Source organism: Mustela nigripes, chromosome 3, assembly GCF_022355385.1.
Source record: "Mustela nigripes isolate SB6536 chromosome 3, MUSNIG.SB6536, whole genome shotgun sequence".
In the NCBI taxonomy this organism is placed as follows: domain Eukaryota; kingdom Metazoa; phylum Chordata; class Mammalia; order Carnivora; family Mustelidae; genus Mustela; species Mustela nigripes.
The window spans coordinates 158,086,849-158,112,856 of NC_081559.1; the positions used below are offsets into that span (position 1 = coordinate 158,086,849).

General features: G+C 41.5%; 1 protein-coding gene and 1 long non-coding RNA gene across 5 annotated transcripts in view; one reads left to right on the top strand and one right to left on the bottom strand.

The window, feature by feature from the left end:
* Positions 1 to 14,870, bottom strand: part of LOC132014188 (uncharacterized) — a 43,411-nt gene extending 28,541 nt beyond the window's left edge. For both annotated transcript variants that reach the window (XR_009403233.1, XR_009403232.1), the window contains exon 1: positions 14,673 to 14,870. This is a non-coding gene — a long non-coding RNA (uncharacterized LOC132014188). The remainder of the gene's footprint in view (positions 1 to 14,672) is intronic.
* Positions 13,760 to 26,008, top strand: part of CPQ (carboxypeptidase Q) — a 383,503-nt gene continuing 371,254 nt past the window's right edge. Inside the window, exons 1-2 of one of the 3 annotated variants that reach the window (XM_059394903.1) lie at positions 14,057 to 14,226; positions 24,696 to 24,779. The gene's annotated coding sequence lies outside the window, so the exon portion shown is untranslated. Of the gene's footprint in view, positions 13,890 to 14,056; positions 14,227 to 24,695; positions 24,780 to 26,008 lie in introns of those variants that run through there. The other 2 variants (XM_059394904.1, XM_059394902.1) reach the window with 2 other exon arrangements.

Sequence of the window (26,008 nt, forward strand, 5' to 3'; positions counted from 1 at the left end):
TTTGGCACCTTGCATGAAAAGATTTATCATCATTAACTTTGCCTTTTTTGATTACTAGTGAAGTTGAATTTTTTTGTTTATTAGTCATTGGTATTTCATGTTTGTTTCAAATATGGAACTGTATAATTTTTTTTAAAGCACTCAAATGTGTCTTTTCTTCTGTGATGCCTTTTATTGTTCTAATATACATGTTTACAGATAATTTGAAATTCATACTCTACTGGCCTGAAAAGTCAAGTTTACATTTTTGGTTGATATTTTAGAGGATCCCAAACTATGACTGTATTTTAAAGATATATTAAGTAATATTTCACAACCCATAAGACCAAGGAAAAAAACAACTGGATTTGGTCCTATAATTCTGGGAAAACTGAATTGTTAATCAGGTAATTGCAGAACAGCACATTCAAAACAAATACCAGGCAGTTCACTTGAAACTCTGATGTTGGAAAACAGGGCCACCACCTGGTATGTTGTATATTTATTTAGTTTTGGGGAGGGTAATTTGGCTGCAATTCCCTGTAATTAGGAACAGTACTATAATGGAGTTTAGCTCAACTCATACATTGGCTTTGACTTACATGACATGTTACCATCTTGGGTTTCTCACATGAGCTGAATGCTTTCTTCCAGATGCTATTCTCTTCTAGAAATGGGGGAATGGGTGGTGACCAGGATTCCAGAAGTATAACCCATTCCCCTCTACTTATTTTTACTTATCTCTTCTTACATGGCTTTGCCAGTTACCTTTACCTTACCCTCATGGCTGTCTTGGTCAGCCCAGTCTCAGCTATTATTAGGACAAACAATACAAACATTTACTGAGTCTTACTCTGTGTCAGGTACTATTGTAGGTGATGGAAATATAGTAGTTGTAAAGGAGTAAAAGAAAACTCCCTCTCCTTGAGGAACTTTCAGACAGTATAAGGTAACATAATAAATAACTAGTGTTACATAGTGTGTTAGAAAACAGTAAGTGCTATGGGAAAAAAAAGTAGAACAGGGTAAGGGTAATTGGGCTCTCTGGGGTGGGGAGGGGGGGCTGGCTGCAGTATTAAATGGGTGGCCAGGGTTGGCCTCATGGAGGAGATGAGTTCTGAGCAAAAACTTGAAGAAAGTGAATGAGGGGAGTTGGTCAAGTAATGTCTAGGGAAGAGGAGCAGCCAGTGCAAAGTCCCTAAAGCAGGGGTGCTTAGGGAGTAGCAAGAGAGAAAGCAGTGGGGCTGGAGTTGAGTAAGCATGGAGAGGGGAGGCAGGGGTGGAGGTTACACCATGCAGTATATTGCAAGCCATTAGAAGCACTTTGGCTCTTACTCTGGGCACAGTGGGAAGGCACTGGAGGATTATGAACAGATGAATGACATTACCTGACTTACAATGTAAAAAGTTCTGTTCCCATTATCTATTGCTATGTAACAAACCACCCAAATCTTCCTGACTTTAAAAAAAAATGTGTTATTATTTCTCATGGTTCTGTGAGTTGACTGGGCACAGTTAGGCAGCTCTTCCTTGGGGTCTCCAGTCAGATGGCAGGTGGTTGGGTCCCCAGCTCAGGCATTGACTAGGACCCCCTGATAAAGGTTGGGCTTCTCAAACATGGACGTTGGGATGATGGGGGAGTACTGCAAAGGCAAGCATCCCCAGAGACCCAAGTGAAAGCTGTGAGGATTCTCAGGAACTAGCCATAGAAATCCCAGAAGGATACTTCTGCCTCATTCTAGTGTTCCAGCACGTCTCAGAGGTCAGTCCAGATTAGTAAGAGGTGTTTTAGACTCTTCTAGCTGGAGGATGGCAAGGTCATTTGCAAAAGAGTACATGGGATGGGAGGTATTCTTCTGGCTAAAATGGGAAAATATAGGGACGCCTGGGTGGCTCAGTTGGTTAAGCAGCTGCCTTCGGCTCAGGTCATGATCCCAGCGTCCTGGGATCGAGTCCCACATCGGGCTCCTTGCTCCGCAGGGAGCCTGCTTCTCCCTCTGACTCTGCCTTCCACTCTGTCTGCCTGTGCTCGTGTTCACTCGCTCTCTCTCTGACAAATAAATAAATAAAATCTTTAAAAAAAAATAAAATAAAATAAAATAAAATGGGAAAATATAAAATGCCTCCTCTAACTGTTATGATGAGAAGAGATTGGGTGCTGGGGGGCAGGATGGGAAGGGTCAAGTACCAAGTGAAGACTGGGACGGTTATTGCAACAATCTAAGCAGGAGATGATGGTGTTGTGATAGGATAACAGTAGAGATAATAGAAAGTCATCAGATTCAAGATTTATTCTGAATGCAGAGCCATCATTATTTACTGATACCTTGGATGTGGGTGTGAGAGAAAGGAATCAAGATGTTACCAAAGTTTGTTCTGGGCAACCAGAAAGATGGAGTTGCCAGCAGATATGAAGAACATTTCAGGTAAAGCAGATTTGGACATGATTAAGTTTGAAATGTCTGTTAGATAGCCAAAGGAAGAACTTAAGTTAGCAGTTGGTCATACAAGCTGAGAGCAAGGATGGAGAATATTTTAACACATTTAAAATCACTATGAGTGCTCTATGAGTGCCTTCTGAACTTTTAAAATCTGATAGATTTTTATTTTTCTCATTTTAAAATGCTGCGCACTAATTACAATAGCCACAATCTACACACCTTCCAGATGCCTACCAACAGTAGAATGGACAAATATATTGTGGAATATATAATGGGATATATATAGCAATGAGAATGAATGAGTCATAGTTATGTACAATAATATGAGTGAGTCTAAATATTTAAAATTTTTTAGGTATTAAATTGTAGTAAGAGCATGGAACATAAAATTTATTAAGTGTACATTTTTAAGTACTATTCAGTAGTGTTACATGTATTCACTTTGTTATGCAACAGATCTCCAGATCTTTTTCATCCATGCAAAACTGAAAAACTATACATTAAACACAACTCCCTATTTCCCCTTCAGCTAGACCCAGGAAGTCACCATTTCTACTTTGTTTCTGTGACTGCTTTAGATACTTCATATAAGTGGACTCATACAGTATTTGTTTTTGACGACTTACTTATTTCACTTAGCACAAGGTCCTCAAGGTTCATCCATGTTGTAACATGTGACAGGATTTTCCTTCCCTTTAAGGCTATATAGTAGTCCTTTCATGTATACACCACATGTGTATACATGTTTATTTATTCTTCCACTGATGGGACACGTGGGTTGCTTCCACCTCTTGGATCTTGGATCTTGTGAATAATGCCTCTATGAACACGGGTGTGCAAATAATCTTCTCAGGCTTCTACTTCCAATTCTTTTGGATGTATACCCAGAAGTGGGGTATCTGGCTCCTAGGTATTCTATTTTTACTTTTTTGAGGAACCATCATACTGTTTCCTCTAGCGGCTGCAGCATTTTTCATTCTTACCAGTACACGAAAGTTCCAATTTTTCCATTCCCTTGCCAACATTTCTTACTCCTTGTTTTTTAAAATAATAGCCATCTTAATGGGTGTGAGGTGGTATCTCATTGTGATTTTGATTTCTATTTCTCTAATAATTAGTGATGTGAGCATCTTTTCATATGCTTATTGGCCGTTCGCTTATTATCTCTGGAGGAATGTCCAAGTCTTTTGCCCATTTTTTAATCCATTGTTCCTGTTGTTGTGGTTTTTATATATTCTGAATATTGGCCCCTTATCAGATATATGATTTGCAAATATTTTCTCTGATTCTGCTGGGGGAAATTTTTGCTCTGTTGATTATGTCCTTTGCTATACGGAAGTATTTAATTTTGACGAAGTCAAATTTATCTATTTTTGCTTTTGTTCTGTGTGCTTTCGGTGTCAGATCCAAGAAATCATTGCCAAACCTAATGCCATGAAATTTTTCCCCTATATTTTCTTCTAGGAGTTTTATAGCTTCAGGTCTTATACTTCAGTTTTTAATTCAGTTGAGTTGATTTTTGTATATGATATAGGGTTTATTCTTTTCATGTGTATCCTTTCCCATCATCTTTTGTTAAAACCACTGTCCTTCCTCACTGAGTGGTCTTGGCACCCTTGTCAAAGATCTTTTGGCCATTTACGTGAGGGCTTACTATTGGGCTCTCTATTGTATGTTATTGGTCTATACATCTATCCTTATGCCATCAAACATATTTTTAAATGAAAGAAGCCAGGCACAAAATAACAGGAACTATATGATTCCATTTATATAAAATTAAAAATGATTAAATCTAAACTATAGTGTCAGAAGTCAGTGTAAGGATACCCTCATGGGGGTGGGTGGCTGGAAGGGGATATGAAAAGGGCTTTTGATGGTATTGGTAATATTGTTTCTTGATCTGTGTGCTGATTATACAGGTGTATTCACAAATAAAATTCACTGAGCTATGCACAGGTATTTAGCATTCAGAATTTTTATAACTATAATCGTTTTTAAAAAGTAAGCTCTTCCCAGGGTACCTGGGTGGCTCAGTCGTTAGGCGTCTGCCTTCGGCTCAGGTCATGATCCCGAGGTCCTGCGATCGAGGCCCACACTGAGCCCCACACTGGGCTCCAACCCTAACTCGGGTCCTCACCAGCTCCATGGGAGGCCTGTTCTTCCTCTCCCACTCTCCCTGCTTGTGTTCCCTTTCTCATTGTGTCTCTCTCTATTAAATAAATAAAATCTTAATTTAAAAAAAAAGTAAGCTCTTCCCCCAATGTGGGGCTCAAGCTCTTAACCCCCCAAATTAAGAGTTGCATGCTCTATTGACTGAGCCAGCCAGCTGGCCCTATACTATTTAACAGTCTTAAAACTATTGCATGCAAATAGAGAAATATGATAAAAATCCATTGATTCTGTATTGATTTTAATTACTATGACGTGTGTGTGTTTTTCCCTGTTGGATTCAAACTTAGTAGACGAGATCAGAGTTTCAATATTAAGTTTCAGCCATTCGCATTCAGGTAGGCTTCTTTTGTCACATTCCTGGCAGAGTAGTTAGGGACTGAGCCATGAAAGAGAATAAGCAATGCTTCATATTGCATTCTTTGAAGGAGCCGGGTGTTAAAAACAGAATCCAACTAAGTAAATTTGAAGATCTAATTGGGTTTATTAAGTGATTCATGAATCAGGCAGAATTTCCAATCCCCCCCCCAGGCTCTGCCTGTAGAGAGAGGTCTACAAAATGGACAGTTTTTCTACAGGAAAGAGGGCCGGGTAAGCAAGACATTAGCAAAAGAAAGGATTGCTTCAGGCAAGGTCACCTTTCCTTAAGGGGAAGGCAGGGAGTCTTATCATGCAGAATAATTCATCTTCCTTTTGAGTTGTGAGATAAAGAGCACTGGTGTGACAAATCACCTTATTGGTGCTCACCAGAAAATGCCTGACTGACTGCTCAAGACTCTGTTTTTAGGGGAGGATGCACCCGCAGTTAGGTTAGGTATTAAGGCCAGGTTTCGTGACTTAGCCTAGCATAAAGAAACTCCATCTGGGCCTGTGTTTTTCTTGTGAACACAGGTAATGGTGACTTTTGCTAGTTGAGGAACAGCATCTGACTATAACACTCTCCTTAACTGTAATATTAAATGTCTACTCTAACAAAAGAAATGTTTTTCTATATTGCCAAGCTAGTCAGGATAACTGGCAAAATAAAGACCCATCAGTTATTCCTGTAAGCCCATGTCAAAGGCAAAAGAGAGTGTAGACTTCAACTGTTACCTATATTAGAGCATCCAAACCCCGTGTGACTTGGCATCCTGAATGCCAGGAATGAATTGTAGGTGTGCTGAGGGGGCCTCCTCCAGCAAGGATGTGCCTCAATCCTTCAACCCAGATTGCCTTAAAGATAACATTTTCTTTGTGTGAGGTGATATGCAAAAGGTTGGGAAGTCAGTAATGAGAAAACATGGTAAGAAGGGATCCTAGCACAGTGAACATTTCCACTTACAAACAGAGAATTACTCCTCAATCCTGAGAGTAACTCAGGTTACTGAGATGGGCAAGGGGTCTCCAAGGAAGTAAGGGATAGTGGTTTACTTAACAGTAAGGTAGAGTGGTTTCCAGGAAAGGCTCTAGAGTCAAACTATTTGATTTTGAGTGATGGCTCTACCACTAACCAGAAGTTTTGTAAAGTACTTGAAAAACAGAAAGACACTGATCTGTGCCTCAGTCTCTGCATCTATGATTCATAGAAATGTACCTCATAGAATCATGTGAGAATTAAACTCCATTGGCTCAGTGTTTATTATATAGTAAGTATCAAGAAGTATTAGCTATTATCAACATTGAGTACCACTGAGTAATATTTATTGAGTACCAAGCTTGACTGTCAGGTTTGCTAGGAACTTTTACAAAATTTAACAAAAATTTTACAGTTTTTATAAGGTTTATTCCATCAAACCTGCAATGTAAGTTTTATTATTTCCCATTTTATAGATAAGGAAACTAATGCTTAGGTTAAATGACTAGTCCATGGCTACACAGCTAATAAATGGCAGAGGTAGACTTTAACTTCTAGGTCATGTAAACCTATGATCTTCAAATGTTTTTGCTAATATACTCCCTGGCACAATTTAAAAAACAAAACAAAACAAAACACATCTATGATTTTCATTGTAAGGTTAATAGTTGCAAAGAATAAAGTTTCCAGCATGTTGTAAATATTGATGTCTCAAAAACAAAACTGTTATATCACACTTCTGTCTTTGTTTTTTAGAGCAGGGGGCACAGAAAGGGAGAAAGCTTGAGCCTTGGTAGGGGGAGGAGATGGACATAGAGAATGTTAAGCAGGTTCCACGCCCAGCTCAGAGTCCCACATTGTGCTCAATCTCACAACCCTGACATCATGACTTGAGTCGAAATTAAGAGTTGGATGCCCAACGAAGTGAGCCACCCAGCCACCCTTATATCACTCCTCTAAATGTATCCCGTGAATCCTAAGTTCTACAATGGTTGGATATTAAGCATCACTCTTTTAAAAAAAATTCTTGAAAAACTTTTAAAAGGTCAAGATTTTGCATTGCTCCTTTCCTTCCATGAAATTGTTTTTCCATCCTAATGCCCCTCATCCAGAATTGTATCCCTCTATTTTTTAGTTTCAAAACATTTTGTGGATTGCTCTATCATACTTTTTATCCACAATAAAAAAAAAAAAAAAAAAAAAAACACGTAAATTTAACTTCAAAAGAGTTCCAGTGTTACAGAGCTAGAACAAATAATCCTAAAATTTGTATGGAACTCCAAAAGACCCCAATACCCAAAGCAACTTTGTAAAAGAAAAGCAAACCTGGAGGTTCACAGCCTGCACTTCAGGTTATGTTACAAAGCTGTAGTGATCAAACAGTATGGCACTGGCACAAAAATAGACACATAGATCAATGGAACAGAATAGAAAACCCAGAAATGAACTCACAAGTATATGATCAATTAATCTTTGATAAAGTAGGAAAGAATATCCAACGGGAAATAGACCATCTCTTCAACAAAAGGTGCTGGGAATACTGGACTGCAACATGCAAAAGAATGAAACTGGATCACTTTCTTACATCATACACAAATATAAATTCAAAATGGATTAAAGACCGAAATGTGAGACATGAAACCATTAAAATCCTAGAGAAGAACACAGGCAGTAATCACTCTGACATTGGCCTTAGCAGTTTCTTTCTAGATATGCCTCCTGAGGCAGGAGAAACAAAAGCAAAAATAAACTATTGGGATTACATCAAAATAAAAAGCTTCTGCACAGCAAAGGAAATAATCAACAGAACTAAAGGCAACTTACAGAATGGGAGAAGACATTTGCAAATACTATATCAGATAAAGGGTTAGTATCTAAAATGGTTAGAGAACTTTTAAAACTCAACACCTAAAAAACAAATAATCCAATTATAAAATGGACAGAAGACATGAACAGACATTTTTCCAAAGAAAACATACAAATGCAACCGACACATGAAAAGATCCTCAATGTCACTCATCATCAGGGAAATACAAATCAAAATGACAATGAGGTATCATCTCACACCTGTTTGAATGATTAAAATCAATGATGTAGGAAACAATTGGTGTTGGGGAGGATATGGAAAAAGAGGAATCCTCCCACACTATTGGTGGGAATGCAAACTGGTGCAGCCACTCTGGAAAACGGTAAGGCATTTCCTCAAAAAGTTGAAAATAGAACTCTCCCTGATCCAGCAACTGTACTGGTATTTACCCCAATTTAAAAAAAAAACCTAATTCAAAGGGATATATGTACCCCAATGTTAATAGCAGCATTATCAACAATAGTTAAATTATGCAAACAGCCCAAGTGTCCATCGACTGACGTGTGGCTAAAGAAGATGTGGCATACACACACACACATTTACACACACATACACACACATATACACACACAGTGGAATATTATTTAGCCAAAATAAATGAACTCTTGTCATTTGCAATGATGTGAATGGAGCTAGAGAGTAGTATGCTAAGTGAAATAACTCAGTCAGAGAAAGACAAATGCAGTATGATTTCACTCACATGTAGAATTTAAGAAACAAAACAAATGAGCAAAGGGGAAAAAAGGTCGGGAGAGAGAGGCAAATTAAAAAATAGACTCTTAATTGGGCGCCTGGGTGGCTCAGTGGGTTAAGCCGCTGCCTTCGGCTCAGGTCATGATCTCACGGTCCTGGGATCGAGTCCCGCATCGGGCTCTCTGCTCAGCAGGGAGCCTGCTTCCTCCTCTCTCTCTCTCTCTCTGCCTGCCTCTCTGCCTACTTGTGATCTCTCTGTCAAATAAATAAATAAAATCTTTAAAAAAAAAAAAATAGACTCTTAACTATAGAGAACAAACTGATGGAGACCAGAGGGGAGGTCGGTGGGGGGATGGGTAAAATAGGTGATGGGAATTAAGGAGTACACTGGTGATGAGTACTGGGTGTGCCATGGAACACCACAGAAGTGTTGAATCACTAAATTGTGATTTAAATTGCAATATTTGTGTTACACTGTACATTATTATACTGTATGTTAATTGACTGGATGTTATTATGCTATTTACTGTATGTTATTACACTGTATGTTAACTAACTGGAATTTAAATAAAACCTTAAAAAATTTTCGTCTTATAATTGAATTATTTTAATTACTGATAGTACATTATTTACTAAAATATAAATATGTTACACATTTAATAAATAGTTATTGAACATAAATGTAAGCTATTGGAAATGAACTTGCAGGGGACACATGGGAGTGACAGGTGTTTATGCAACTTTATTTAAGGGAAATATCAAAATGTCCCTTAGCTTGGCTTCTGGGACATCTTTTCCCTTAGGGCAATGCATTTTCGAGACGCATGGGGTATGCGAGAGGAATTTTTTTCGTTTGGAAAGCAGGAGAAAGGCAATTATAAAAGACACCTTTCAGGCAAATCAATGTTTGGAAGGAGACAATATGATGCTCTGATCTTGAAACTGGTGACTTAGAACTCTCCATGCCTGTCTGCCTCTTGGAAAGTCCGAGTGCTAAGATAACCACACGCTCCTGTTGTTCTGGTGTAATTACTGAAAACACCTCCTGTCACTCTCTAACTACCTCAGTTTGGATGATATTATTGGTCACCCCATCTAGTACCCGTTCAGCTTTCCCAAGGGAACACGTATTCACATGTGAAGACTGTTCATAAACGAGGGGGTGCCTGACTTATTTCTTTCTTTCCTGCTAAATTTTTAAAATATTTGTTGCATACCTATTTTGTGCCATACACTGAAAGTTACCTTGACATCCATTTTCTCATTTTATCATCAGAATTGCCATGGGAGGTGTTTTTATTGTACTCTTTTTTCTTTCTTGCCTTTTTTTTTTTCCCCCCAGAGAAGAAAGCTGAAAACCCAGAGAGTTTAAAATGACTGGTTATAGCTAAAACGTGGGTAAATCAGAATCCATGCCCAGTCTTCCGGTCTTTAAAGTCTATGCTTATCATCAAGACCCGCGCCTAGATCTCCAGCACAGGGCACACTGGCTTCTGTTGTCTGCTTCCCTTCCCTGGCGCGCGGGGTCCTGCCTCCTGGAACGAGGGTGGCAGTTTTGGTCTTTTCACGACCAGATTGAGCTGTTGCCCCTATTTCCGTGCAAAATACCCTCTCTCCGGCCCTCTTTCATAGCTATCCACACTTTCTCTTCATCTCTGTCCTAATTCTGTTCATCAGCATCTCTTTTCTGTGGCTATACTACACCCAGCCCCTTTGGGAACGGCCCCCAGAGTGATCTCTCCAGAATGCTAACTTCCTCATCGCCCTGACCCCCTTAAGCCAGTGTGGTGCTTCCCAGAAGGAAAAAGTCTGAACCTTACCACGATTCACTCTTTCCCAACGTACAGGGCAGCTGCACTGAACTCTCCTTTCCTTCTCCAACCCCCATAGGCCTTGTCAGTTGTTTGTGCCACACATGTGTCTACCTCCCAATCCTGTCTTCTACTCATATGTCAAATCCCAGCTTCGATCCCTGAGCAGCTTTCCTGGGCTGTGTGGGCCTGTCACTGCCCCCACTACTTTGGTGTCCATCCAGTGATGGTGCTGGAGCCAAGGGGTACAACCCCTCAAAGCCAAGTGCTCACATGACTTCCCATTTCCAGCGTCCAGCGTCGTGTGATGCTCTTGACCATGGAGGGAGTATTCACGCAATAGAAGCTGGCAAATGATACGAATCAGGTCTTTTTAATTTTTTTTAGTTGGTTGGTAAATATTTAGCAGCACAGTACTGTGATCCTCCTAAGTTTTCATAACACTCTGACTATTATTTATTTCTTCATTTATTCAGTGTATATTTACCCACTGCTACCTCCGTGTCAGATACCACTGTAGTAGCTGAGGATTTAAAAGTGGGACAGTCGGATAGTTCTCGAATCATGGGGCTTATAGTGTTGAAAGGAGGAGACAGACCTTAGTCAAATAGTCACATATAAAATATAAAATAATTATGTTAAAAACAAAAAATGCTTTACCATGTCAGAGGATATTTGGCCTAGTCTAAGAAGATTTTTCCTGAGCTAAAATCAGAAGGATAACTTTGGGTTGAAGAACGGACAAGGTGAGGGAATAGCATTCCAGGCCGAATGAACAACATGTGCTGTGTTCAGAAAGAGTATGAACCTCAGGAGCAAGGAGAGTGGACAGTGTGGCTAGAAGGAAGCTGGGAAGCTTGGCAGAAGAGGCAGGTGCAGAGCTAAGGCCACAATGAATTTTGAAGACTCAGGAGTTTCCCTTTTATCCTAAGAGGAGGGCAAGTCACTGAAGTGTTTTCAGCAGGAAGACCACCTGGTGTAGTGGAAAATCAGTACAACATGATGGTTGAGAAATCAAGTCCGGAGCCAGGTTGCCTGGCTTAGAATGCTTCCTAGCATCTTACTAGTAATTTCCCTCTGCCTCAGTTTCCTCCTGGGTTAAACGGGCATTAAATAATACCTACCCTGTAGGGCTGTTTATGAGATTGTAAAGCTCTGAGAACAGTACTTGGCATATCATAAGTGCTATGAAAATGCTTGTTAATTAAATAAATAAAAACATCTTTGATAAGACAGCTGAATGTCCTGGGTACTTATGGCCTACCAGGGATGCTGACATAAATAATTGTAACAAAAGATATGGTAATACGAAGATAAGGAGGAGCTTATTTTCCAGCGGTTATTATGAGCAGAACTGAGGGCATAAAGGTGTTCCAGTTGGAGAAAGCAACCCTAAGAGCTATGGACATACACAAATGTCACTGTAGTCAGAAGCTTAAAGCCTAGTATAGGAAATAGATATGAAAGAAAACCAACATGGAAAAATATACTGTAGAAGTACAAGTAAGGACTGATTAACTTTAACTCCAAAGCAGATGGGAGGTTTTTGGAGGAGGGCCCAGCATCGTGGCTGACTGCATGGGCTCTGGAATCAGGCTGGCTCAGCTTAGAATGCTGACTCTGCACCTTACTAGTTGTGTGATTTGACTTCTCTAATCCTCAATGTCCCGCTTGGTAAAGCGGAAATAATAATAATAATAATAATAATAATAATAATAGTGACAATAATAATACCATGTAGCTCAGAGGGTTGATAAAAATTCACAGTTAATGCATGAAAAGTCTTAGTTAGCATAGAGCACTCAATAAATATTAAGCTATTATTACTATTACCTTACGAGATGAACTTTGAATGAGAAGGACTTTGCTCGGCACTAAAGGAATAACGTGAGAAAAGACCCAGGAATTGAAAAGCATCTGACACAGTTAAAGAACAGCAAGTCAGTGCCAGTTAAAGTGTGATCATCACTGCCAGTTGGTGAACTGTTCCATAATGAGATAAATATAGATATTGAGACAAAATATTCAGAAGTTAGAAGAAAACAAAAACAAATTGATGGAGGAATTTTATACTTGTATACTTGTTGTATACTCATAATGAAAAGTGGGGCTTGTAGTTTTTGTGCCTTGTTTCTACTTTTTCGAGCAAGATTTTGAAGATTGATTAATTGAGAGAGAGAATGTGAGCAAGCTGAGGGGCGGGGAATGGTAGAGCAAGAGGGAGAAAATCCTCAAGCAGACTCCCTGCTTAATGGGGAGCCCAAGTTGGGAGACAGATTCTCATGACCCCTGAGATCATGACCAGAGCCAGAATCAGGAGTCCACTCACTTAACCCACTGAGCAGGTGACCCTGTAGCAAGTTTTTAATGTATCTAACAAAAATAACAGTCCATTACTGATTAGAAGTTATAAAACTTGTCGTTTGCCCCAGATAGTTTGAGAAAAAAGTAATTCAGTGAGTCTGGATATAGCACCAAGAGATGAACCTGCAAGAGTGGGCCAGGATCACATTGGGGAACTTCTTGGAAACTTTAATGTCTCTAAGTTCATACTTTATTCCATGGGCAACAGGGTTAACAAAAGTTGATAGAGATTATTAACTGAGGGTTATGCGTATATAGGTAAATGGACATTGCACGTTTTATACTTTCTCCCCCAGGAAGCATGTGTTTTTTTCTTTTTTTATTTAAAAGATTTTTTTTTTTTTTCTGGTTAAGAGGAGAGACCTGAATTGCTCCGTGTTTCACAAAGATAACTGTTTGTATTTGATAAGAGTGTGGTTAAACAAAGAAATTAAAATTTATCAAAACACAAAACGTTGAAAATACTTGAGCACACACTCTGTGACCAGGAATGCATGGGACTTGTTGAGATAACTACACCAGGTGATCTGATGAGTGTCTTTTGTTCTGGGGCACCCTCCTACAAATAATGCATAAATTGATAGAATCGACTCTTCTGTATCTCCCAGCTTGGGTCATGTCCTCCATGACCATCACCACCGCCTCTCTAGCAATCCTACACTGAGCCAAATGGGAGAAAAACGACATTTTTTGGTTTATTTATTTATTTTTTTAAGATTTTATTTATTTGCCAGAGTGGAGGGAAGGGAGAGAGAGAGAGAGAGAGAGAGAGAGAACACACAGGCAGGGGGAAAGGCAGGCAGAGGGAGAAGCAGACTCCCTACTGAGCAGGAAACCCTGTGCGGGGCTCCATCCCAGGACCCTGGGATCCTGACCAGAGCCAAAGGCACTGGTGCTTAACGACTGAGCCACCCCGGCCTCCGGAGAATAAAAAACGGTTTAAGAATCAGTGTCCGTCATCAAAGCATGGGGTTTCCAGACTTCCTTTTGCCAGGCTCAGAGACAGACCCTAACCTGTTATGTTCTTTCAGCCTCACTGCCCCGTCCTTCCCCTAGCTGCACAGCTACTCATTCAAGCACCCGTCACCTCTGCCAAGTGTTTCCCCTGACCTGAGGCTACACACTTTCGGAAACACTCTCCTGAGTCTCCCCCATCCCTCCATAAACAAGCAAGGGCCAGGGGCCGAGGGCCCAGCGAGTAACCCAATTTTCCGACGGGCGCCAGAACTAAGGTGAGCCCTCCAGTCACCTGAGCCTCAGAGGCCCCCTAGCGAGCCCCCGTGACCCCCCCCCCCCCCCCCTCCGCCGTAGTCCCCTGTAGACTCCCCCCCCTCCCCCGCCCCCCGGCTCCCTTGCCCCCCAGCCCCTCCAGCCCGCCCCGCCAGGCCTGGGCGCTGCAGCGCAGTGGGGGCAGGGCGGGGGCAGGGCCGCAGTCACTAGACGGCGCGGAGGGCTCCCGGCGGGCGCGTCCGGAGTGTGGCCACCGCCACCTGAAAGCGGGGCCGCGAGTCTGGCCCGGAGTACCGGGGTACCGCCGCCGCCGCCGCCCCCCACCGAGGGGCCCCACAGGTGCGTTCGCCGCAGCACCCCCGTGCCCGCTCGCGGCGGGGTCGAGGCCCGGGCTCTTCCCGCGGGCGGGCTGAGCGACTGCGGGCCGCAGGGATGGTTTTGAAGTCGCTCCTGCGTGGGAGCGACTGGCTGGGGGGCGGGGGCGGGGGCTGGGACGCCACGGGAGACCGGCGGGCCGTGCGGCTTCCGTGACGAGGGCGGACCGGGCCCAGAAACGGGAAGCCGAGCGCCGGCGTCGGGAGGGAGGAGGACGCGACGGAACGGCCGCCCTCGCAGCCGTGGCTGGGCCCGAGCGGCTCCCCCACCCCCCACCCCCGCCCTACGCGTCGGGGCCCAGCCCCAGGCGGCGGGGCTGCCCTACCCCCGACCTGGAACGGGCTCCCGGTTCCCCTAGGCCTCCGGACCCGCTTTAGCCGAGCTCCTCTGAAGGGTTTCTCCGCCTTTACCTTGTGCTTTCGCTTTTGGGGTGCACGCCTAGGCTCCGCTCAGACTCCCGGGTTCTAGGAAGGCAGAACCTGTCTGGCTGGGGAGGGACTCGGGGGTACGCCCTAAGCAACTGAAGGGACGAGCCTGTGCCCAGGATAGAATTGCCTTGAGTAAGTGAATGAGTGCCCATGAAGGAAGGCAAATGCAGAGTGGAGGCAGTGAAGACCCAGGCTTACAGCTGGATGGTTTTCCAAAAAGTTGTGCTAGTGTTGCACTCATGTAAACCGAGCCATTCACTTGCAAGGAGCTTTATTTTTTGCTGTTTTTAAAGAAAATAAGCACCAGAAGCGCCCCCTCATATTTCCAGTTTGGGTAGATTTTTGTAAATGTGTTGCTTGAGGTATGCCTAGTCTTTTTCTTGCTTGTGTTTTGTTTTCAGCTGCGGACTTTTGAAGAATCCTTGTCACTGTAATAGTATTTACTGTATTTCTGAAAGATAAGGGTAAAATCAAAAGGTAGAAATACATGACTCAGCTTTTAGTAACTTGTTTGTCAAATCAGACATTTCTCTTGAATTCAAGTTGGGGAAGAATCTTGTTTGTTTTCCTGAGATAGGTACTAGCTGATTTGTGAGTGACTGAAGCAAGCTGAATGTAGCCCAGAGAGGAAAACGACTTTTATCTCTGCAGATGCTTTGGAAGTAACATAGGCTGAGACTGCTTTAATACTCTTGGTCAACACATCAGCTCTGCAGGTTTCCAGACTTGAGTTCCAGAAAAGTTCCAGACTTGGCATTTGATCTTTTTAGGTCTCAGTTTCTTAATCTCCCAAGATGAGGGAGGGTTGGTGAATTCCCTTCCTGAATTAGATTTCTAGGATTCTCTTTCATTAACGGCTAAAGGTGAGATATATTCCATGACTTCATGGAATTCAGCTCACTGCAGCCTATCTGTTCGGGATTCTGTAGAATCTTGGCCCTACTTTCTTCTCTGCAAATTACAGCTCATTCCTTATTCTTCTCCACATCTGCTGAAAAAGAATCTGGGAGCTCAAGAAGAGAGTAATAGACTCGGAGCTGGTAGGGAGAAGGAGAGGCAAGATTTTCCTCCGCATTGCCGGAGGCTCCTGGGTCTGGGTCTAGCTTGTTTCCCATGCAGCACAGCCTGACAGTGCCATATATCTCCAGTGTATCTGGGGAATTGTATCACTATTAATTTGCATGCATTTGAAATTAGTTATTATAGATCACAACATTTTGGAGCTGGAAGGGCCTTAGAGATTTTTTTTAATAGCACTTAAAAAGTCATTTTACAAACATATTAAAATATTTTTTGCATGCTACATTTAACAAACACAAAGTCCCAAACGTGTTAAGTAAAAGAAAATTAATATTACCTACTTCAGTTACTTCAAGTCTGTTGGGAGAAATGGGTCCAAAAGTGGTACTTGGTGAAAAAGACCAACTTTCTTGAACTCTTTTCCCAAAGAGCCAATTATGAGGTCATGTGTTGTTCACATGGACTGTAACAAAAGTTGATATTTATAGGGCACTGACCATGCGGCAAGCACTGTTATCTTTAGTCATTTTACTTATATTGCCCCATTTAATCCTTACTACAAACCCAAGAGCTAGGTACTATTGCCATCCCCATTCAACCTTCCTAAATAGAAACTGCTTGGAAAATGGGAAAGTCAAGTACTCAAATTATAGACAGTTGGAGGCACGGTTTCTGCCAGAAGCATAGGCAATCTCTGCTAAGAGAGTCTGTGTGGTGTTAGAAAATGAGGTCTCTATGTATGTTTGGGATATGTATACATAAGTTTGGGGCAATGTGGGTAAATGGATTTGGGGTGGGAGCTTAGGGGAGGAATGATTAAGACTGAATTATAGAAAATCAGTTGTTATATCATTTTGAAAATTACTGAATTCTGTTGGGACTCTGGTAGACTCTGATACTTTGACCTAAATGCATATGCATCCTAGTTTTAAACATGTTCAGATTTAACCAATTTAAGGAGTGTAAAATGGGTGACCTCAAGAGCTAGCATCAGCTTCAGAGCTTTGAACTATGAGTATAGAGATTATTATTTCCTGTGCTAGTTTTGTGTCCTTGTTTAGGCTTTGCCTCCCAGCCTCCTTTATAAGAACAACTCCTATTACAGAAAAAGTACAATGACTATATTCCTGTAATCTAGGGACAAGAATGTAGCACCCTTATAAGTAATTGATGAGAGCAAGGGAGGGAAAAGAAGGGCCGGTAAAATAAGTGGGAAATTGTTTTGTTCCGTCTTTGTCAGTCAAGTTTAGCTTCATGGAAGGCAGAGACCTATCGTGGCTGCTTGAAAAACTAAGAGAAGATGCCAGTTTGATTTAGCTCAGGAGGCTGAAACTTTCTGCCCGGAAGGCTGGTGTGATAGAATAGACCTTCCCATTGCTTACAATATTATGAAAAAAACTTAAAGCAACAATTTTTATTACTTGCCCTGGAGCTACAGCTTTAAAATGTGCTTTCTTCTCCTCTTACCCTCCCTAAACCACTTAGCTTTTAAAAACAAACAGCCCACTCATGTGTTTGATTCAGTCAGATTATTAGTCCTTTCTCTTTATTCCTGGGCCCTGTTTCTTTAATGCAGCCAAGAAGTAGGACCCATGTGCTTCTAGGTCTCTGGAATATTTCTTTAGTTATTATTTTATTTAGCACATGTTCATTTCAGTGGCCATTTATTGAGTGTATACTATGTGCCAGATTAAGGTGAACAACATACTGAGTTTAATTAGCAAAGTGATCATTCCACAGATAATTACATCACAGGGTGATGTTACAGTGGGGGCATTCATTCTCCTAGCAAAGACATATGGTTAGAGATGGGGAAGACTTCAGAGGGCAGGTGAGTTTTGAACTTGATTTTGGAGGCTGAGGGCCAAGAGGAGAGGAAAGGATATTCATTCCAAGCAGAGAGAACCACGTTGGTAACGACTGGGAGGCAGCGGGTATGAGCGTGGCCCTCCCAGAGAGAGAGGGGGGGAGTTCTGTGTGGCTGCAGTAGAGAGGTCTTGTGAGAGTGGGGCCATGTTATCTTGACTTTTTCACAGCATGGATCACCTGTTTCAGAGTTTTTTCCAAGCAGAATTTTTACTAGAGGAGTTTTATGATTGGATTTTCTTTTGAGAATAGCTCCAGCAGTAATGCTTTGGGGGACCTGGAGATGGAAAAGCCAGGAGGCTGGAAGATCATGAGGATGCCGTTGCTATGAAATAGGGCAAGGGTCTAAACTAACACAGGTTTGAAGGATATTCAGGTAGTAGAGAAGGCGGGATTTAATGACCGGCTGGATATGGGAAATAAGGGCGAAAATAATGTGGAGGTTTGGGATTTGCTTGGCTGGGAGAGTGGGGATGTCACTGAAGAGACTAATATGAGATGAGGAGGTTTTAGGAGAAAGACTGTGAGTGGAGGCAACTGTGGAACAGCCAGGGGAGACTCCTGGCAAACAGCCTTGGCTGTGGCTGCACTGCCACATCATACAGTCGAGACCTGCCGAATGTCACCACGGGTCCTCAGTCTGAAAAGAAAAATCAATTCGACAAATCTCTTAAAAAGAAGGATAAACAAAAACAAAAATAAAAATGCACTGGGCTTGGCTAATGATCCCTGCATCGTATTCCATGTGTTTGTTGGAACTCCAATTCTTATGTAAGTTCCTGGGAAGGAGAAGAAGCTGGACACTCAGAGCATAAGGGATTACTATGAGCCATCAGAAGAAACCCAAATAGAGTGACTAGACAGGAGTGGCTCAGAGGAACAAAGATAAGCAAATTGCAGGAGTGTAGCCAGGAGGACAGATCTCTGTTCACACAGGTGTAGGGAGACTTGGAATACAGAGAAGAAATATGAGCTGGCTCTTCCAAATAACGGTACTTCTTTAATGGTAAGAATATCACACGCTTTGGTTTCTTCTCTTCCTGAGCTTGTCAGGAAGAGACAAATAGGAGATTGTTCCGAGGTGCTGGGCCAAGGGTTTGATCTTACTTTGCAGAGAAAGTGTTGGGAGGCTTTGAACTAAGGGAAGAATAAAAGAGGTAGAGTCAGATAAAATGAGAAGGGTAGTGATTAGGAGGAACTCTCTGAACATTTAATGAGTTCTCTGACAAATAGTTGTGACCAAAGAAAAAGGTAGATTGATACAACATTCTTTCAGTGTTGTGGCATTAGACTTGCTTGGAAAAAAGAATATATTAGCATTCCACCTGATATTTAAGAAGGATTTTTACATTTGATTGTTATATGAACCCTCAGAAGTAGGTGCAGCCAGGCACAATTACCTTTCTTTTAGAAACTACAAATCTGGGTATTAAGCAGACTGTAGATTGCCCAGGCTCCCCTGGCTGGCAAGAGCACCGAGCCTTCTGAATTCCACTCAGCTGCTCTGTGTATTGTATCAGAGCCTTGCTTTGCCTTGAAACTCTGACCTTTTGTAGTGCATCCCCCCGCACACCCCATTATGTTACATCATGTAAAAGTAAAGCAGGTGATATTTGAAGGCCAAAAAGCCAAGATTTCTCAGGAGGGAGGCAGTGATAGGAAGCATCTTTAGCACCAATTCTGCTGTATACTGTGGGGATGGTCGTGAATGGTTGCATAGAATATCTGTGGAAATCTAATGAACTTTCACTGCGGTAGGAGAATCTACAATATGTCTTACGATTAAATCTTCCATGAGGCAAATAACCCCTTTAAAAAGTGAACAATTAATCACTACTTAATATATTGTCTAGAGAAATCCAGACTTTGAAATATGGGGTTTGCTTAAAGCAAGACGCATCGATCGGCAGGACGCTACGTCTATGTTGATTGTATTATATGTTGAAGACTTGCTTGAATATCATGTATGGAAGAAACGGGGATCTGGAACTGGATCCATTAATCACTAGAGGCCTTTGCACATAATGATTTGCCGTTGAATCCTTTACTGCTTACAAAGCATGGACAAGTAGGACATTAGGTAGGGCGAAGCTCAACTGCCACTGCCTTGGTCTGATGGTGGGACGCATAAGAGGCAGTCATGAGTGTAAATGGAAACAGAATGGGCCCACTTAGGGAAACCAGAGACTCTTATGGGCCTTGAATTCTATATCATTATTAAGATGAAATCAGGTATAATTCCAAGGAAAGAGTATTATACGAGATCTAGGTTGTTTTATGTTGATGAAAAATAAAAGCTGTAAGGAAAACAGAAGAGTTGTGATTTTTATGGGCCAGCGTTTTAGAGATACTTATCCTCAAAATAAATAAAGGAAATGGTCAGAAGTGTGAGAGGATGACCAGTTTGTAGGAGTACCTTAAGGTTGAGATGCCTGGGAGGCTTAGATGGTTAAGGTTAAATGTGTGCCTTCAGCTCAGGTTGTGATCCTAGGGTCCTGGGATCGAGTCCTACCTGCTTCTCTCTCTGCCTGCTGCTCTCCCTGCTTATGTGCTCTGTCTCTGACAAATAAATAAAATCTTAATAAAAAAAAGGAATGTCTTAAGATCTGTTGTTAGATGGTAAATGAAGTAGACACAAAAGACAAATGATAAGATTTGAATAATTTAACTAATTAAGTTGAAGAATAAAATTCACAAGGATGAACAGGGATATAAGAAGTTCCAATAATATGACACACTTAATAAGATAATATAATTATTTATATGTGAATATATATTTGTGTGATGTATATGTACACATTATATCTCTCTTATTTTTATTATATATGGATATACATATATTCTCTTATTTGTGGAAAATTCATTTATTCCTTGGAACATTTATGAAAGGTTGTTGGAAAAAAGTCAAATGGAGATTGCAGTGAATTCTAGAGTCTTGCTGGCCTGGTGTCTCAGTCCTCTGGTTTAGCCCATGTTTTCAGTTAGCTTGGGAATAGGTTGAAATGACAGAAAGAAAATATCCTCTCTCTTTCATGATGCTGTCAAGGCACTCACATACTCATCTTCCACCTTTATATATATTCATCCTTTTTGTGCCCAGAACATCATTTTGAGATTCTGTTACCATGATCAAAATATATTGGGTCTGTGTTATCTGTGACTAATCTGAAGATGCATTTGTTATATTTGATTAAGTGTTGTAAATCATTAATGCCATGTGTATTATATTGAAAAGTTTACCATCTCAAACATCTGGCTGTGCTTTTATAGGGTTTTTCTTTTTATTAGCTTTTCTGAGCTAAAGTTTACAGAAAACCAGGGGCCGTTGGAGAGTCACCAACCCTAGTTAAGTTCTTTGAGATGCAGAGGGCAAATCCTGGCAGTCTGCACTATTCTGACATTTCATTACCTACTCAGTCTAAATTTTAGGGTACCACTTAAACAAATCACTCAGTAGCGCCCATGTTCTCTGGAGTTTAATGGTTAAGCATATGGGTCAGTTTCCTGTGTTCAAATTTCAGCTCTGCCACCAACACCTGTATGACCTTGGACCAATTACATAGGATCTCTATGCCTCATTTTCTTCATTTGTAACGTGAAGATAATAATTATAACTGCTTGTGTCCATGTCCTATTCCCTGGAACCTGTGAATGTGATAGATTATGTGGCAAAGGAAAAATAAGGTTGCAGATGGAATTAAGAGCGCTAATTATCTGACCCTGACAGTAGGAAGGTCATCTTGGAATGTCTGGGTGGGCCCAATTACCAGTGGAAGAAGGTGCAGAAAAAGAGTCAGAGAGTTAGGGAAATGGGACTGTGGAAGACTGTCTAGGGAGATGCAATATTGTCTGCTTTGAAGATGGCGGAAGGAGGCCATGAGACAAGGAATGTGGGTGGCCACACGAAGCTGGGGAAGGACAAACGTTACCTGCTAGAGCCGCTAAAAGGAATGCAGCCCTCCCACCAGTTTGATTTTTTCCTGGTGGGTCCTGTGTTGGACTTCTGACCTACAGAACTGTAGTTTAAAAATTTATGATGTTTAACCCACCAGGTTTGTGTTAATTTGTTACAGTAGCAATAGAAAAATAGTGCATTTTCCTACAGGCTTGTTGTAGGCTTAAGAAATGTAAACATTTAGGATAGGCCTGCCACATGGTAAGTGCTCAGTCAATATCAGCCACTTTGTTATTTGTTTTATTAGTTATTAGTTGGTAGTTTAGTTTCCCTTCTGTCTTTGTTCCCTTGTCATACTTGTTTTATGATTATCCAAAATTGTTGGAATCCCCTGTGCCCTCAACCTGACCAGCACCGTGACCTGACGTGTTTCCCACTGTCATGGTAGTCCAGACTCAGTGTCCAGCAGTCTGTCCAAATGACCACATCGGTATCCTTACCAGTTTATGGCTCCGGTGGCTTCTGCTCCAGGTGAGTAGATCAGATCTGGGCTTTATCTGTCTCTTCAGCATTTCAGAGTGGTGGTTCACTCTGCATCTGTAGTTCCCTGCGAGGTCCCAGGAAAGTTGTTGGTTTTCAGTTTGTTTAGTTTCATTTGTTGTTGTGTAAGGACAGGACTGATGACTTTCATGCTCTTATGTTTTGGGGCTGAAATCCGAAGTGAGGGCAATGATGTCCTTAACCTGTGGCTTTAAGGAGCTCCTTTGTACTCAAGAGATCTTCATCTCCATACTTGAATTCTCTCTGATTTCTCTTCTCTGGTTTTTAACTCATCAGTTGCAACCGCAAATATGCTCTCTCTGTGTTTTGTCCTGTGGTTAATGGGACCTCAATCAGTGGGATTGTAGGTAATATGATGTGTCTGAAATACAGGGTACAGAACAGGCTCAAAAGGGAGTTAACCCTTTTCCTCATCCTCCAAAATTAATAAGCCAGCAAATGCTGTTTATGGCTATCAGTTACAGCTCCTAAATTTTTCTGTCTCCCCCTCTTACCATCCTTTCTGTCATTGCCCTAGTCATACCCCATATTGTCTCTTGCCTTTGCCAGGCAGAATCTTTTAAACCTCTTTATCCTCCACTCTGCCTCAAGAGTTGGATCATAGGCTGAATCATATTACTTCCCTTTTCAAAAGGCCTCAGGTTGGAGAAATTGCCTATGGAATAAAGTCTAAACACCTAGGATGGCATTTAAGATTCTTAAAAATCTGGGTGCATTCATGGTGTATTCACTTCCTGTGTTAGGTTGCTAGGGCTGCCATCACAAAATACACAGACTCGGGGACTTAAACAGCAGAAGGTTATTTTGTTGTGGTTCTGGAGGCTGGAGGTCTGGGATTAAGGTGCTGGCAGGTTTGGTTTCTTCCCAGGCCCTCTCCTTGACTTGCAGATGGTTTCTTCTTGCTGTTTCCTCACAAAAGCTTTTTTCTGTTCAGCATATCCCTGGTCTATCTGTGTGTCTGAATTTTCTCTTCTTGTAAGGTCCCCAGTCAGATTGTATCAGGGCCCACCTTTATGCCCCCATTTTAACTTAATGATCTCTTTAAAGGCCCTGCCTCCAAATATAGTTATTTTCTGGGGTACTGGGTTAGAACAGGACTTCTATGTATGCATTTTGGTGGTGGGGGTGGGGAGGGCACAGTTCAGCCTGTAACACCTCCCGTATTTCTCCATTTATTCTGTATATATATGTATCCAGTCTCATGAGTGCACATCATGACCTGGGAAGAGTTTAAAAAATACTCATTCCTAGGTACCCCCTGACTGTAGGCCCTGAGTAAGTGTGAAAAGAGACTGGAAATATACTTGTTGTGTGCACGTGTGTGTATTTAAATTTCTTCCTAGTGCTTTATAACACCCCAGCTTCCCTAGACTTTTTACCATTTCTGGGGAATATATTATAAATGTTCAGACCTTTGCTCATCGTTGTTCTTTAATGAGAAACACCCTTCCCACTATATAGCAATGAAAATGAATCTATCCTATAAGGTTGAGCTGAAATACCATCTTCTCTGTTATTTCTTCCTTATTCTCTCCTGTGATAATCCTGCTGTACTTTATCATTACTTTATTGTTAAGTACATGAGAATTTATTTCCTTACGTATGACAGTTATTTGCCGTCCTCTTTCACTAGCTTCCTGAGGCCAAGGATGACATATCCTTCTTTCTGTATATCGGAAATATTTGCAGTTGCTGTAGGCTTGGTAGGTAATTAATCAATGTTTGTAGTGTGAATAAGTGAATGAACTCATTAATAAACGATCACAATTTTTATGGCTTTTATACAGTGAAGACCATTGCATAAGAAATGAACTTATCAAATGTAAAACAAGTGGCAGGATTTTTATTTTTTATTTTATTTTTATTTTTTTAAAGATTTTATTCATTTATTTGACAGAGAGAGATCACAGTAGGAGAGAGGAAGGGAAGAGATCACAGAGAGGAAGGGAAGCAGGCCCCTGCTGAGCAGAGAGCCCAATGTGGGACTCCATCCCAGGACCCTGAGATCATGACCTGAGCTGAAGGCAGCGGCTTAACCCACTGAGCCACCCAGGCGCCCCGGCAGGATATTTATTTTTGACTAATTCTCGAAATAATTGCATCACCTAAGACCTGATTTCTGGGCAGGGATCTAGAATCTGGCATTTTCTTTGTTAGTTTTTCAACAATGACTAAAACTTCAACACTATACTTTCTAGAGCTGGAGTAATCACTTCACAAATCACTTCTCCAAAGCCTTTTGAACTAGAGCAGGCAGTTGCAAAGATTGTCAGAAGAAGGACCGACCAGGATGGAAGGGTGAAGAAGGACTCTGCTTTGGAAACAGAGATAAGTCTGTGGATGTGGAAATTTACAAGGCTCAGGGAGCCCTGAGACATCTTTAGAAGCCGAGCCCAGCAGAAGAATGGGAGGCTGTGTGCTGGCTTGGCATTGGGGCCTGTCTGGCACAAACGACACTGTAAACAACTCTTCAAACATTTGCATCTGCATACATGACATTGGATTTTCAAAATGTCCAATTAAACACTTGTCAGTGGAAGAAATGTTTGTTTCTGCAGCTGACCTGGTGTCGGCCTGGCCTTTCTGATGGGGAAGCTCTTGAGCGGATAATGTTGCGAGCTCTTCCTTTCTGGACCTGATCTTGTCCCTCTTGTTTTGAACAGAATTCTTCTTGAACGCCATGGGACCTGTGCCAAAACTGTGGACCAGGGGATTAGGTTAAGAAACTGAAGAAAAATATTGAGGCTGTGAGTGCTTCTCAAACCCAGGGAAACCTCCTCGGTGCTTTCATTTCTTTTGGGTAATTCTAAACACTTTGTGCTTGGAAATTTATAAAAGTGATGGCAGCTGAGAGAAAGAGAAAAGGGCAATGCTGCTATGTAGTGTTGTTTTTTAAATATCATTCTCCTAACGGCTGGATTAATTTTTTCAACATTTCAACAAGTGTATTTTGAAGGATTGTGGTAGAGCTATTGTATGCGTCTGTGTGTACAGTGTACAGATGGATGTTCTGTCCTTGTTGATAGAACAGAGACGCTCAGCTGTAAGTTGCTGTGATTGGCCTGGCAGTGCAGGTTTTGGACCTATTACACAGAAACACAGAGCAAGAGAGGCAGGAAATAAGGGAGAAGAATTAAATTTAGAACACTTGTTAGAAAAGTTCGAGTTGTTTACGGAGATCGAGAGCTGTGTGACCTTCAGCAAATTTCCCAATACAGGCCTCAGTTTCTTAATCTGTAAAACAGGGGATATGCTACCCAAAACATCAAAGTTTATTGTCAAGATTAAATAAAATAATTGCTGTGAGCTGCTTACAGTGGTCCTGCCACATTGTAAATGCTCAACAAACATTAAGTAATAATGAAATATTAACTCTTTGGAAAGAGGAAGTTGAAGCACTCTGTGTGGTGAAGAGAAGGAATCAAAGAGTGGTAGAAAAATTAAATCATTGGTATAGTATGAACAGAGAATTTGGCTTTGCAAGGGAGGGTGTGCAGTTCTTTCACTGGAGCATGAGCTGAGAAGGGCTGTGTAAAAGGATAGAAAAGTTTTGAGGTGAGGATGAAGAAAGCCTAGCCTCATCTCATGGTTGTAATATTGTATCCTGAGTTATGTGGAAGAGGAGATCTTTCACATGTGGAGAGGAGCATGTGGGGAATAAGGGTGGAATTTGGGGCTTAAGGAAGAGTGGAAAAACTCTGTAGCAGCTGCAGTGGGGGAATTTGATAGGGGTCAGCTGAAGATAAATGTGAGAGGTGCCAAGCAATGCCGAACACCCGGCTGGGATCAGACAACCTTAGATTATAATGGAGACATATGGTATGATTAGGTAAATGTTGATGGTGGTATTACGGAGCAAGCAAGCACAGAGAAAATTCAAACTTAGTTTTGAGAAATAAGGTGGGTGAGGAAGAAAGGCAAAGGCAATCTAGGGTGCTAATGAAAGCATTTTTGGAATCACCACCAAGTAAGGTTG